This window comes from Triticum aestivum, chromosome 7D (genome assembly GCF_018294505.1).
Source record: "Triticum aestivum cultivar Chinese Spring chromosome 7D, IWGSC CS RefSeq v2.1, whole genome shotgun sequence".
Classification (NCBI taxonomy): Eukaryota; Viridiplantae; Streptophyta; class Magnoliopsida; order Poales; family Poaceae; genus Triticum; species Triticum aestivum.
Window position 1 is genome coordinate 403,293,606 of NC_057814.1, and position 14,700 is coordinate 403,308,305.

The 14,700-nt window shown below is 47.0% G+C and overlaps 2 long non-coding RNA genes across 10 annotated transcripts; both read left to right on the plus strand.

Annotated features, from left to right (window-relative positions):
• Positions 1-3,027: 3,027 nt before the first annotated feature.
• On the plus strand, positions 3,028-6,779 carry LOC123166428 (uncharacterized). 9 transcript variants are annotated; one of them, XR_006483513.1, is made up of 7 exons: positions 3,028-3,560; positions 3,663-3,719; positions 3,937-4,341; positions 4,435-4,556; positions 4,674-4,717; positions 6,216-6,297; positions 6,424-6,779. It is a non-coding gene; the product is annotated as an uncharacterized lncRNA (long non-coding RNA). The 9 variants fall into 9 exon arrangements; XR_006483508.1 differs by having other exon boundaries at positions 3,937-4,017; XR_006483510.1 differs by having other exon boundaries at positions 3,937-4,556; positions 4,674-4,765.
• Positions 6,780-6,861: 82 nt separating this feature from the next.
• On the plus strand, positions 6,862-8,102 carry LOC123166429 (uncharacterized). The gene is made up of 2 exons (XR_006483515.1): positions 6,862-6,928; positions 7,663-8,102. It is a non-coding gene; the product is annotated as an uncharacterized lncRNA (long non-coding RNA).
• Positions 8,103-14,700: the final 6,598 nt, after the last annotated feature.

A 14,700-nucleotide genomic window follows, 5' to 3' on the forward strand; every position in this document is an offset into this window, starting at 1 on the left:
AAAGTGATCTAGGAACATCACATATCATCCCCAAATTTTGGTGGGATTTTTAAATAAATTTATCAAAGGGTTGCAGTGCAAATGGGACCCTAAAACTTATGAAAACCCATTTTAGAGAAATAAAGCTCAGGGAAAAATAATTATAAATAATCCCACTGATAAAAGAATTGTTTTATTTGAGAGGGTAAACAAGTCCAATAATAATTGGAAAGTTTTCACTTGGGGCGAAAACTCCACAACTTAGAAGAAAAGAGAGATTCTGAGATCAAAAATAAATCCAGAAAAAGGAAAATTTAATTTCTTAGCAAAATTTTAATAAACAAAACATGGTTAAATTTTTGGGGTGTTACACGGATCTCCAGATATTTAAGAAACGGTGAAAGGCCAGAAAACAGGGATGCGAACAGAAGAGAAACAAAGTGTCGTGGTGGGCGCACGGCAGATGCCAAGGGATGGCTAAAGATAGGAGGAGGCTCAAGGGCACTGGTGGGCTCCAGAGGCGAGGTCGGCATGAGCGAGCGCGGAACGCAAGACATACCCAGGTTCGGGGCTCTCCGGAGAGATAACACCCCTAGTCCTGCCGAGTGTAGTTGATATGTATCAGTACAGAGTTGCTACTAGAGCTGCGTGGAGGAAGAAGGAAGGCAGGCCAAGGCTTAGGCTGCTCCTTCCCCTTGGGTGCATGTGTTCTACTGATCAGTCTCTCTGTGTTCGCCCGTATGCATGAGGGCTCCTGGGGAGTTTTATAGGCCAACCCCCCAGGGGTAGAATGGTAATGTTACAAGGCCGTGGGGCCGGGTTGTCATCGTCTGGGAAGCCGGTGCTGGGACCCGCCGGGTGTCAGGGCTCGCCGGGTTCTCCGGGCGCGGGACCCGCCGGGTTTAGGGGCACTATTGGCTATCTTGTCGATCGTCAGGGAGTGGCCGGGTTGAGTCCGCTACAGTGGCGCTCCGTCAGGTCGCCGCTTGCTGGCATCAGCAGTGACGATGGGTGCACTGTAGCCACGCCAACCTCGGTCAGCGGGTAGGTGGGGCACTGTTGCCACGCCTAGCGGACCAGAGGCATGGGCAGGGCACTGTTGCCTTGCTCATCTCTGAATGAAGACTCGTCCCATCGTACGGCCTGGATGGGACGGGAGCTGACCCGTGGCCGGGTTGGGGAACACGCCAAGGGGAAGCTGGCTTGTTGGGGAAGTCTTGGTGCGCCGGGTTCAACTGCCTTGCGCCGGCCGTTGGGGCCGGGTTGAGGAATTTGGCTGGGTCGAGCAACCCGGCCAAGCGCGAGTCAGCTTGAGGGGCGTTGCTGGCCCCGTTGTTTTTGAAAAGGATCCGGGTTCCGTTGCCTGCCTGGGGTTCATCCCCCCGACACACAGAGAGAGATCCAATCTTGAAGGGGCTCTCACCCCTCCGCCGCCATGGAGGCCATGGACAAGAGGGGAAACCCTCCTCCCATATAGGGCCAAGGAAGAAGAAGAAGGATGGGGCTCTCTCCCCCTCTCTTTTGGTGGCGCCGAAACGCCGTCGGGGCCATCATCATGACGGCAATCTACACCAACAACTTCGCTGCCGTCATCACCAACTCTCCCCCCTCTATGCAGCGGTGTAACACCTGTTCTACCCATTGTAATCTCTACTTAAACATGGTTCTCTGCGCTATATATTATCTCTCAATGATGTATGGCTATCCAATGATGTTTGAGTAGATCTGTTTTGTCCTATGGGTTGATTGATGATCATGATTGGTTTGAGTTGTATGTTTTATTATTGGTGTTGTCCTATGGTACTCTCCATGTCGCGCAAGCGTGAGGGATCCCCATTGTAGGGTGTTGCAATATGTTCATGATTCGCTTATGGTGGGTGCAGGGGCGGATTCAGACTTAAAATTACCCGGTGTCCACATAAAGAACACATGCCTACATATCAAACAATTCAATGACCTACATACTAAATCAATAAGTAAGTGTAAATTGCACCCGGTGCAAGTGACACCGGGTAGCTGTACGTAGCTCCACCCCTGGGTGGGTGGCATGAGTGACAGAAGCACAGACTCGAGTAAGTGGGTTGTTGCATATGGGAGTAAAGAGGACTTGATACTTAATGGTATGGTTAGGTTTTACCTTAATGATCTTTGGTAGTTGCGAATGCTAGCTAGACTTCCAATCATAACTGCATATGATCCAAGTAGAGAAAGTATGTTAGCTTATGCCTCTCCCTCATATAAAATTACAATAATGATTACCGGTCTAGTTATCGATTGCCTAGAGACAAATAACTTTCTTATGTGACAAAAAGTTCTCTACTAAAAATAACTTAATTGTTTATGTGTTCTTTATTATCTCGCAAATCTATCTTATTACACCTACAAAATAGTTTTATACTTGTTCTAGGTAAAGCGAACGTTAAGTGCGCATACAGTTGTATCGGTGGTCGATAGAACTTAAATGGAATATAAATTATACCTTTAGCTCCTCGTTGGGTTCGATACTCTTACTTATCGAGAAAGACTACAATTGATCCCCTATACTTGTGGGTTATCAAGACCTTTTTCTGGTGCCGTTGCCGGGGAGCAATAGCTGGGGTGAATATTCTCGTGTGTGCTTGTTTGATTTATCACCAAGTAGATTTCATTTTCTGTTCTAAGTTGTTTTATATCTTTAGTCATGGATATGGAACACGAAATACCAAAAAATTTAGGTGTACTTGCTACTCGTGGAGATGGTGAACCTCCTAAATCCCTCGATGCTCGTTATGTGAAAAATATAAAACACTACTTTGATAATCCTAAGAAAACCCCATTCAACTTGATAATGGGAGACACTTGGGATCAACGTAAATACTTTAGGGATTATCGCTTGACTTAAAAAAGGAAACTCTTATGGGATCAAATTGAAATGTTGCAATGGTATGCCGGGAATTTATGCTTGAGATCGAACTCATTAACAATCACTACAAGGGCGCACGAGGGGGCTGTGCCACGTGTCTTTTACTGTGCCGAAGGGGAAAACTTAAAAACGCGTCAAGCCTCCTCCTCCTCTCTTCTCTGTCTGTCTCTCTCATTTTTCCTCCCCAACTAAGGTTGCCGCTGCCGCCGCCCCATCGCTCCCCACCGGAGAAAGGCCTGCTTCTCCCTAGGGTCTTCTACTCTTGGGGCTAATCTGACAGGAAGGGCGGCGCTGCTCCTCCCCCGACAGCAAGGCGGGTGTCCTGCACGCTCACCAGCGAGGGAGAGGTTGCCACCTCTCCTCACCTCCTCCCAGGTTCCCGGCTCGAGTGGAGAGGGATAGCTGCGTCCACAGGTGAAGGCGTTGCTGAGAACTGCCCCTTGTCCTTGTCGATGGGGAGAAGGGAGCAACAACCTCTTTCTCTAAAAAAGGGAGCACCAACCGTAGCAGGTGGTGGTGTGGGCAAACGCGTTGGAGCCGCTTCGGCTTCTTCCAGCGGCTGTCTCTCCCCCGCCCTCAACATCTCGCCGGAGCCACCGGATTTCAGTGCCAAGGGAGAATAGAATCAACCGCGTGGCGCGGCCACAAACGCTGGTGAACGTCTCAGATATCAATCATGGTACATGTGCTTGTGTTTGATGCGATGGCTGGGTGATTTTTAGGATTCTGCGTGGATTTCCGTGGTGCTCAGTTACCGGCTGACAGAGGTGTGCTGCTGCAGGTTACATCCGGGAGGAAGAGGAGGGAGAGAAAGAGATGGATTGGGGAAGAAGAGGAGGTCCTCTGCAGATCCTTTCTTATTTTTTTGAATAAACCTCTGATTTAGGAGAGCATGTTCTTATAAGTTGCTATTCCACTTTCTGGATCTCCTGGACTATATATTAATTTTGGATTTGTGTCCTGAAGAATTTTGTTAGCATTAGTTAGGAAAAAATGTATACATTGGTTCATAATTTTTGATGCAAAAAAGAAAATGAATATATATTATTTTGCAGATTTGTGAAGTTCTTGTCTACGTGTGGTGAAACAGAGGTGACCAACGAGGACGTCGAGGCCAACTTTTCACCGCATATCAAGTAATATAATTCCAGTATGCATCTACTTATAAGCTAATTAGCACTGTATTTGTAGAGTTCAATTGGAAGTTAATTAGTTTGACAATGTTAGGCGCCGATGGCTTTAGATATGTAAATAAAAATAACTTTTAAGTAAAACTAAGTATTTAATTATTGTTCTGTTGTGTTATTGATTTCACTGGTTTTATGTCAGCCATGAGTTCTGAAGGATTCGGCATCGGCCAGTTTGGATTATGTTACTAGATTATCGGAAGAACCTCATGATATATGAATTTAGAGGATTTGCTGAGATTTGATGCAAAATATTGATGGCCAGGCACTATAGTGCGCACAAGCACAATTTTCGGATTTTCTTGTCATTTTTGTAGCAGTTTTTCTGTACCAATAGTGTGACATCACACTGCTGCATTTTCACAGGCCATGGAACAATGAAGAACTTAGCAAGGAATACCCAAACGGTCTACTGTTATAATTATGCGTGCATTTTGGATCTATTGGATGTCTGGATGTGCCGCAGATCCACATTCACTGATGCAAAGGTATGTTGCTAGCTTCTCATGTTGCTACAAATTCAGAAATGCTAATTGCTCATACATATTTTAGAAGTGTTTTGAGCTCTTGTTTTGACACAAATTTGTTCTGTATGATGCGCCCAGGGCTCAGGATAAGGATTTCCTGATCTTCTGCTTGCCACATCTTGGTATTTCTCATCTGAACATGAATTCAGAATGTTCCCTTTTGCATCCAAGTAAAACTATTCATCGACATTCTATCATTTACCAAATTGCTCACTTTTCTTAGTGTTGATAGGGAATTCACCATTAGTTACAACTCTGTTTGGTTTTGAGTTACTGTTTCACTAATTGACACCTGCAAGTAAGGAGTCCTGATGAAGTGAATGATTTGTGTGCGTGAATCCGATTAGGCTGTGTTAGGTTGATACCTTTTGTGCAAAAGGGTTTGGCGATGTAAGTCTGCTCCCTGTGGTAATTCTGTTGTGTTGCATGGCTAGCTTGTCGTACATGGCTCGATATGCAATTGGCCTGGGATGACATGTTTTCACCGATTAGCTGGTTCCTACTAGCTGTTGCTTTGGTTCCTTTTTATGTAAATATAACTTCCAGGTGTGATTCTTGGTTATTTAGATACTAGCTATCCTATACGTATATTTCTGATGATTCAATTGGTCTTAGTAATACTGAAGTATAGAGTACAGCCTTTAATTTGTATGCAAATATAATTCTTTTATTGCTTTTCATAGATTAGTTCATTCTTTAGGTGTATATGCTCTTTATAGTTTATGTTTCCCTGTTGTTTATGTATGCTTATAGAATTATACTAACCCAAATGCTGTGAGGTGCTTGGTGTCCTATATACAGTAATATACCAAGTGCATGTGTGTGCTTCATGTTCCGCATGGATGCAGATGGTTATAGATGTGCTACCATGGCCTATTTCTTATCTTATAGGTTATGGGCGGTATCTTATCTTGCCTAAACCTGATTTGAACAAATGCTACACTTGCTCTCCCCACTCTTTCTTTCTCTCCTCCTCTCACTTCTCTTGCCAGCCAATGACGTTGCATTGAAGCTCTCACTGGGATTTAACAGATGCTACACCTATATGCTTCGATGAAGGCGTAGTCCTAGCATCTCTAGGCTGTCTAAGGACATCTCCACTCTAAAACCCTACCTCTATTCTTCTAGCTCAGATTAACCTTCCTCTTATGGTAAGCCTGCATCTCCTAGATGGTCACTAGGAGAATGGCGGCGATGAGGAGGCTCGGCCCTTGGCGCAGACCTGAACCCCTGAGCGGTGGCAGCGTCAGATCTGTCTGCCTCATGGGGCCAGGTCTCCGATCCATGCCGCGACACTACCGGCATGGCGGCCCGGGTTCGGGCAGCATCCATGGTGTCGGGTGCGCTGGCGAGGTCTCTGGGGAACGAGAGGCAGGGGACTGGCACGGCTTTCGGTCATAGGTTCTGGTAACGCCAAGCCGTAGATCTGAGCCACCGTCTCCACAGTAGGCATAGCCCTATGGTAGATGCTTCATGTGCTCCCTTGATGTAGTGTCCTCTTGCCACCATCCTGAGACAAGATACAAGCACCATCGTTCTGCTCCTTTAATTTGTCTGAACTTTCTAATAGCCGCATGTTGACTCTAAGCACACTATTTTAGCTAAAACTATGTACCGCAGGTGCAGCTTTGACATGTTGTGATGGAATTACCAACCAAGATCACATCAAGCAGCAACAATGTAGCCTTTAGTTTTTAACAAGGTCAGTTCACCTCACCTTGCAAACTACGACGACGGCAAGATCAACCATCCAACAACACAGTTTCTCTCATGTCCAATACTTTCATCTGCCAAACTGAATCCAACTTATTTTCTTGATGTTTGGCAGTGCACTCTTCAGTGTCTGATGAATTATTAACTTGCAAAGACTGCTTGATGTGGTGGAGATAGTTACAGTACACCAAGGAAAACAAATGCGATGTTGATACATGCAAGTATTGTTTTATTTTCAATATAAAAGTGCCAAATTTAGCTTGTGCAAGGTTCAACATTCGAGGCTGGGTGTGATGAAAGCTTGCAGCCCATAATTGGCATGGTCTTTGTTTGATGGAAATTCAGCGAGTGATGGTGATGTGATCGAAGATGACCCTGTTTTGTTGAGATGGCTGGCTCCATCCTGCTCCAGCGTCGCCGCCCGTCAACCCAACAAACACAAGAGGCATTAACAGGAGAAGCACAACGCAGGCACACATGCGCTTCTTTCTCCTGATTTTACTTACCTCTTTCTTCCAATGCCCTACTCCTAAAGCATTTCTTCTTTGTTTGTGCAGATTATGTTCCTCTATGTTTATAAGGTCTTTGAAGAAAATCCAAGAAGGCTGACAGGGTTCGACGTAAGTCATGAGATTTCAATTTTCTAAAATTTAGTTCAAGTCAATGATAACAAGTTAAGTAATCGAGTGCTGAGACACTTGAGCTGTTCTTTCTCTAAGTTGAATGATCCATTGACGTTGATTGTAAATCAACTACTGAATGCTTATTTCCATGTGCTATGGTTTTCAGTTTTTTGAACTGTCTCCTTCTCCCCTTCTGTTTCTACATGAGTAACTCCAAGTGGTTATCTTTCTTGCATTCAAATCTTCTTGAGGTTTTGCTATGGACGCAGAATTATCATGTTGTTTAGAATGAAAACCAAGAACAGTTTATTTTGAGTTTGTGTGCACAAGGTATCCTATTCTTGGGTATCTACGCTTTTGATCTAACTTTCACTACTAAGATATCCCACTGCCGGTTATCTAGACTACCATCACTTGATGAAATCGATTTGATCTAACTTTTGCTGGTCGGCATAAACCACTACACAACATTATATGGTAGGAACGACAGGATGTGGGTCAGGAAACTTGTCATGCTCAATGCTTCAACGGATGCTGCAGTCATCTCGACTGGTCAGCCATGATAAACAAACATATGAACAACCTCATAATCCAGTGTCAGTATGGATGATTTCCTACATGTGCTATGCAGCTTACAAGCAACTTCAAATTTTCTCTAAACTTTTGTTTTCCTTCTTATTTAATTACATGTTTAATTGATAATACACATATATGTGTCTACTTTCACGCAGCATCGAGTTGGCTACACATAGTTTCCTGGGTAATGTTCACTCTGGTGAAACATGTTATGTTGAAGAGAAGTATGGAAATCCACCAGTCTTCATTACTGAGAATGGTAGGTCACTGAAGTTTGTACTGTTGCCAGCTGATAAGATTTTTTTCCCTTAAATAAATTCTCAGTTGATAAGTTGATGCATTACCACAACGACTACATGCCAGCCTCCTAGGTGCTGTAAGATGGTTTCATTTTTCTGTGCATATGCCAGAACTGAACCACCAACACTGAGCATCAGCAACGTGTGCCACTGTAATCGTTGTTCTGGATATAGAAGACCATGAACCCGTAATGTGTACTACTTCATATAATGCATTTGATTCTATGAGATACTATTTGAGAGATAAGTTCCTATGTATGGGTTACACTTCATATAATGCATTTGATTCTATGATATACTATCTTTCCTACATGACCTTCGTATGCGGCATTTCTTTGCCTAATTTACTTGCTGGTGATTACATAAAGAAACGGTGAGACATTTAATCTGCTCATGAGCCAATGTTCACTTACATAACACAGTTTCTAAACCATGTGCATAACTAGACTAGGAGCACACAAGCCCGCCTCAGGTGGCGCCACCAGGTGGCGCCCCAGCCTCTAGTATGATTATACATGCTGCTCTAGGATGAAGGCTCCACACCTTCCCTTTTCGTGTGAATTTAATGATAATGAAACCTTGACTTCTTATGCTAATGGTATATATGATTACTATGATGTGGAACGAATAGAAGAATTTGTTGCTTTTAAGGGTGCTTATGCAATTGAATCTTCATTTGAAAAGTGTGAAAATTATGATGATGTCGTTTACAGACCTGAAAATTATGCTATACTTAAATATTGCTATGAGAATTATGAGTATAATGCCGATATTAATGAGTTTATTGAGAAAGTCTCCGCTGTCCAAGAAGAGACTAATATTTTGCAGGAATCTATGGAAGAAGAAATTGATGACATTGTGAGCTCATTGGATGAAAAAGATGACAAGGAGAGCGAAGAACAAAAGGAGAAAGAGTGGATTAGCTACCCGTGCCCACCTTCTAATGAGAGTAACTCTTCAACTCATGCATTGTTTAATTTCCCTTCGTGCTTACTAAAGGATGAATGCTATGATAATTGCAATGATCCCTTGGATTTTTTTGAAATATTGATACGTCCATTTTGCATCATGTTTTAGTACTGTTATTTCGGATGTTTTTATGCATAATAATGCTTTATGGAGTAATTCTAATGCCTTTTTTCTCATAATATGCAAGGTTCACACAAAGAGGGAGAATACCGGCAGCTGGAATTCTGGACCTGAAAAAGCTACGTCAGGCCACCTATTCTGCACATCTCCAAATGAGCTGAAACTTCACGAAGATTTTTATGGAATATTTAAGAATTATTGTAGCAAATAACTACTAGAGGGGGCCCACCAGGTGGTCACAACCCACCTGGGCGCGCCAGGGAGCCCAGGCACGCCCTGGTGGGTTGTGCCCTCCTCGGCCCACCTCCGGTGCCCTTCTTCTGGTATATAAGTCATTTTGACCTAGAAAAAAAAGGAGAGGACTTTCGGGACGAAGCGCCGCCGTCTCGAGGCGGAACTTGGGCAGGAGCACTTTTGCCCTCCGGCGGAGCGATTCCGCCGGGGGAACTTCCCTCCCGGAGGGGGAAATCATCGTCATCATCATCACCAACAACTCTCCCGTCTTGGGGAGGGCAATCTCCATCAACATCTTCAGAAGCACCATCTCCTCTCAAACCCTAGTTCATCTCTTGTGTTCAATCTTTGTACCGGAACCTTAGATTGGTGCTTGTGGGTGACTAGTAGTGTTGATTACATCTTGTAGTTGATTACTATATGGTTTATTTGGTGGAATATTATATGTTCAGATCCATTATGCTATTTAATACCCCTCTGATCTCGAGCATGATTATAATTTGTGAGTAGTTACTTTTGTTCTTGAGGTCACGGGAGAAATCTTGTTGCAAGTAATCAGGTGAATTTGATATGTGCCTGATATTTTGATGGTATGCATGTTGTGATTCCCTTAGTGGTGTCATGTGAACGTCGACTACATGACACTTCACCTTATTAGGGCCTAAGGGAAAGCATTGTGGAGTAGTTATTAGATGATGGGTTGCGAGAGTGACATAAGCTTAAATCCTAGTTTATGCGCTACTTCCACTACAAAAAAAGACATCTGTGACATTTTGGGCCGAACGAAATTTTTCCTGTCATGCTTATGACACTTCTATGACGATAATTGTGAAAAAAACACGTATTATCATAGATGTGGTGGGCTCCTACTTCACAAAAAATCATGATAGAAAATGGGCTTTTCGGCGGGCCAGAAACGCAGCTGCATGACATTCTTTAGGCCGTCTACGACGGAAAAAATCATGGTAGAAGCGAGGGCGAGGAAAATATCGGGGAGTTCCCGGTTACGATGGGTGGTCGGGGCCGAGCGATGCACCATGGTTTGCGCGTTGCTCTCGTGTACGTGCGTGTACGTGTGCGAGGTGTTGGGCTCTAACTGAACCCGAGAGATCGCACTGCTAGCTAGGTTACTGAACCCGAGCGATCGATCCCTTGGTTGTTAACTGAATCCGAGCGATCGATCCCTTGGCTGCTGACTGAACCCGAGCGATTCCTTCACTGTTGCTGCTAACTGAACCGAGCGATCGATCACTGTTGCTGCTTACTGAAGCCGATCGAGCCCCCGTGCGAGACGTAGCCAGCCAGTGTTGGGTTGCCTCTCGATGAACAGTGACCGTTGCTATCGTCCGCACGGTACGTAGAACGAGTCGAGGCGTGGTGAGTCGAGCCGGTTGGTTGGCTGTGGATGAACAGTTTCCGGTGGGGGTTGGATGAACATGACCCCGTGGTAGTAGGTCGTTGTCGCTAGATGAACAGGACCCCGAGGAGGCCGCCGCACCCCAACCGGTTGGGGGTGGATGAACAGGACCCCGTGGAGGCTCTATGAACAGTAGCCGATGGAGGATGGATGAACAGTAGCCCATGGAGGCTGGAGGAGGTCGACGGTGGATAACAGTAGCCCGTGGAAGCTGGAGCGAGGCAGTAGACGGTGGATGAACAGGACACCGTTTCGACCGTAGGCGCTCAGACACAAGTCCGTTTCCTCCGTTTTGCGGTACGCCACACCCCTCCCGATCAACAGGACCCCGTTTCGACCGTAGGCACTCGAACACAAGTCTATTTCCTTTGTTTTGCGGTACGCCAGACCCTTCCCTATGAACAGGACCCCGTTTCGACCGAGAAGGCCCGTTTCCTCCGTTCCATGGTACGCCATACCTTATTTCGGCTGTTCCGTCCAAGCCGGTTGGCTCCCGATGAACATGACGTATTTCATTGCCTCCCGATGAACACGACGCATTTCGTTGCCTCCCGATGAACACGACATAGTTTCTCCGTTCCGACCCATCCGGTTGGCTTTCGATGAATAGGACGCCATTGCTGCCGTTTGTTGCCTCTGCATGTACACGAGCCCTGGCCGTACGTATGCATGAGTACACGTTCGAGACCCCGCCCATATGTACATATGTGGCCGTATTTTTTGGCATCTGGTTGTACGTACGTGTACACAGTTTTGACTGGACTGCCTGAACTGCTACCGCTCCTTACTCGGCCACGGTTCATCGTGGCAGACAGATCGATCGACCGGTATGTACACAGACAATGCTATGTACGCTTCGACCGGGTGGGTCCCAGCTGTCAGGGAGGATAAGGACACACTTCCTTGCGTACGAAGATATAGCTGGTTGGTCCCAGTTGTCAGGGGGAGGGATCATTTTTTTGCACGTAATAAGGACGCACTTCCTTGCGCGCGAAGATGTAGCTGGTGGGTCCCAGCTGTCAGGGGGAGAAAACATTATTTTCAGGGTAAAAGGGATGCAGTTGCATGCATGCGTCCATGGGCGTGGTGCGTCCCCAATGTCAGCTTCTCACGTACAGTCATCTTTCGATGACTGTTGTTTGTTGACCACGTTGACCACACCATGCCAAGTGCACCAAGGCCGATGGACGACAACGAGGCCCCTGACTGGAACGACCCGGAGATGGGGAAGACGCGACAGTGGAGTCATAGATGGAGATGAGTGGGAAACTTGACTGGTTCGGGTGCGCGGCAACACTGCCGCACACGGGAGACAGGAGCAAGAACTAAGGTTGAAGAAGCAGCACGACTGTGGGATTAACATCCAATGGTCCAGCTGCTAGAATCATTTGTTGATTAAGTTGGCAAAGCCCTGCGTACGCATCAGCTTAGTAGGCCCACAAGCCAGCCACCAAATCTGTGGGGTCCCAGCTATCATCGGCAGGAATAGTTTTTCACATAACAAGGAGGCACTTCATTCCGTGCGAAGATACAACCGGTGGATCCCAGCTATCAGCAGGAGCAATCATTTTTTCGCATAATAAGGAAGCACTTGCTTGTGTGGCTGATGTTTGCTTGAACTACGTCGGTATTTCCCCAAAGAGGAAGGGAAGATTGTCGGTGTCAAAACCGGCAGATCTCGGGTAGGGGGTCCAGAACTATGTGTCTAAGGTCGATGGTAATAGGAGACAGGGGACACGATGTTTACCCAGGTTCGAGCCCTCTCTATGGAGGTAATACCCTACTTCCTGTTTGATTGATCTTGATGAATATGAGTATTACAAGAGTTGATCTACCACGAGATCGTAATGGCTAAAAGCCTGGAAGTCTAGCATGTATGATTATGATTAGGAGTATGAGTGCCTCTACGGACTAACCCCTCCGGTTTATATAGACACCAGAGGGGACTAGGGTTGTACAAAGTCGGTTACAGAGAAAGGAATCTTCATATCCGAACGCCAAGCTTGCCATCCACGCCAAGGAGAGTCCTATCCAGACACGGGAGAGAGTCTTCTGTCTTGTATCTTCATGGCCCATCAGTCCGACCCATGTCCAATAGGTCGGACGCCCGAGGACCCCTTAATCCAGGACTCCCTCAGTAGCCCCTGAACCAGGCTTCAATGACGAGGTGTCCGACGCACAGATTTTCTTCGGCATTGCAAGGCGGGTTCCTTTTCCGAATGCTCCAACACATCCTTCAAACACCGAAAACGTGTCCGGCTCTGCAAAACAAGTACCACACACAACCGCAGAGAGTATAATATTTCACGAGTCCAATCTGCTGACAACTTTTTGTAGCGTGACATCACGTCCCTGCCCCGGTCATTATTTCGAACCTTTTGTTAGCCTCCCACTCCATATTTCGAGATGCGGTTTTATTGGCACGCCTTGTCAAAGCAGAGATCATGTCCCCTTATTGCAGGATTCTCATCAATACGGGCATGGGTAATCAGCCGTGCCGTCTATACGGCCCTTGGGGAATAAGCGAGTTTTAAGGCGAGTGCGGAGGCGCTTGATATTCGCTGCCTTTATAAGGAGATAAGGGTTCACCCCCTTTCACCCACGCCTTCTCTCTCTGCCCACCCATTCTCGAGCTCCAACGCCCAAGTCGTCATCTCTTTCACCTCAAGAAAGCACTCCGATCATGTCCAGATCCGGAGTGCAGGGCAAGTGGATGGTCTCCTCCGTCAAGGAGAAGGACATCACCAAGCTCCGGGAGGCCGGATATTTGGCCAAGGAGGTCGCCCATCGGCTCCCGACCAAGGGACAGATCGTCCCTACCCCGGAGCCCCATGAGAGGGTAGTGTTCATTCCCCACTTCGTTTGCGGGCTGGGATTTCCACTCCACCCATTCGTCCGTGGACTCATGTTCTACTATGGGGTGGATTTCCACGATCTGGCCCCCAACTCCTTCCTCAACATCTCGGCATTTATTGTCGAGTGCGAGGCCTTCCTCCGCATCTCACCCCACTTCCGATTGTGGCTGAAGATCTTCAATGTGAAGCCGAAGGTGGTAGACGGCCAACACGCAGAGTGCGGAGGCGCCATGGTGAGCAAGATGCCCAACGTCATTTGGACCAAAGTTACTTTCGTGGAGACCGTCAAAGGGTGGCAACATCAGTGGTTCTATGTCACAGAGCCCCGCGATACCACCTGGGCCGAGGCTCCCGAGTTCAGGTCTGGGGCCCCGATGCAGCTCACCTCCTGGCTAAAGAAGGGCCTAGACTGGGCCTCGTCGGACGAGCTAACAGCACTGCAGATGTGCATCAAGAGCATGGTCGACAAGAATTTCAAGCTCGTCAATGTGATCCAGGTGATGCTCTTTCGCCGGATCCTTCCATGCCAAAGCTGGACCTGCAATTTGTGGGAGTTCGATCCGGCCAAGCACCAGACCCTGCAACACTTCTTCGGCGTTACGCACGAAGGTATTTGGAAGGTGCTCTTCAAGGCCAACAAGCCGTGGCCAATGAGACCGAAGACCGTGGGTACAACCTGACCCACCCCGCCAGTTCGGTGAGTTTTTCCGTGTTTTCAAAGTGTATCCTTCACTTATATACCCAAGGAGAATGTCTGAACTTCCCCATCTTACTTTTTCAGGGCTGGACAAAGAAGGTGGAGCTGGTCAAGAGTCCGGCTCCACTGCCCGAAGACCCAGCAATTCCACTTCTGACGAAGATGTTGGTTCCGGCGCCCTACCAGGCGCCGGAGAAGAAGGCCAAGGGGACCAGAGGCGGTCTCCGCCACAAGGGCACTTCGGACGTGACGTCCAAAGATGCCGAGACCCATTCCCCACCCACCATCGACGAGGAGGAGGAGGAGGAGGAAGAAAGCAACTCCCCCTCTGAGGAGGGAAGGAAGAAAAGGGCGGCCTCCACACGTCTGGAGGCCGAAGCGTCCAAGAGGGGGAGAGCCTCCCTTGCGGACGACACCGCGCCGGATACTGACAACAGCTCGGAGTGGCGCCCCAGGGATAAGCCCCCGGCCGGATCGTAAGTATCCGAAGGCTCTGACGTACTTATATGTCCGACTCCTTTATCTCGTAATTCTAATGTGTTGAATCACGTGCTGCAGTCCAGCCCACGACAGCTCCCAGCGATCCTTATCGGGGGATTCGC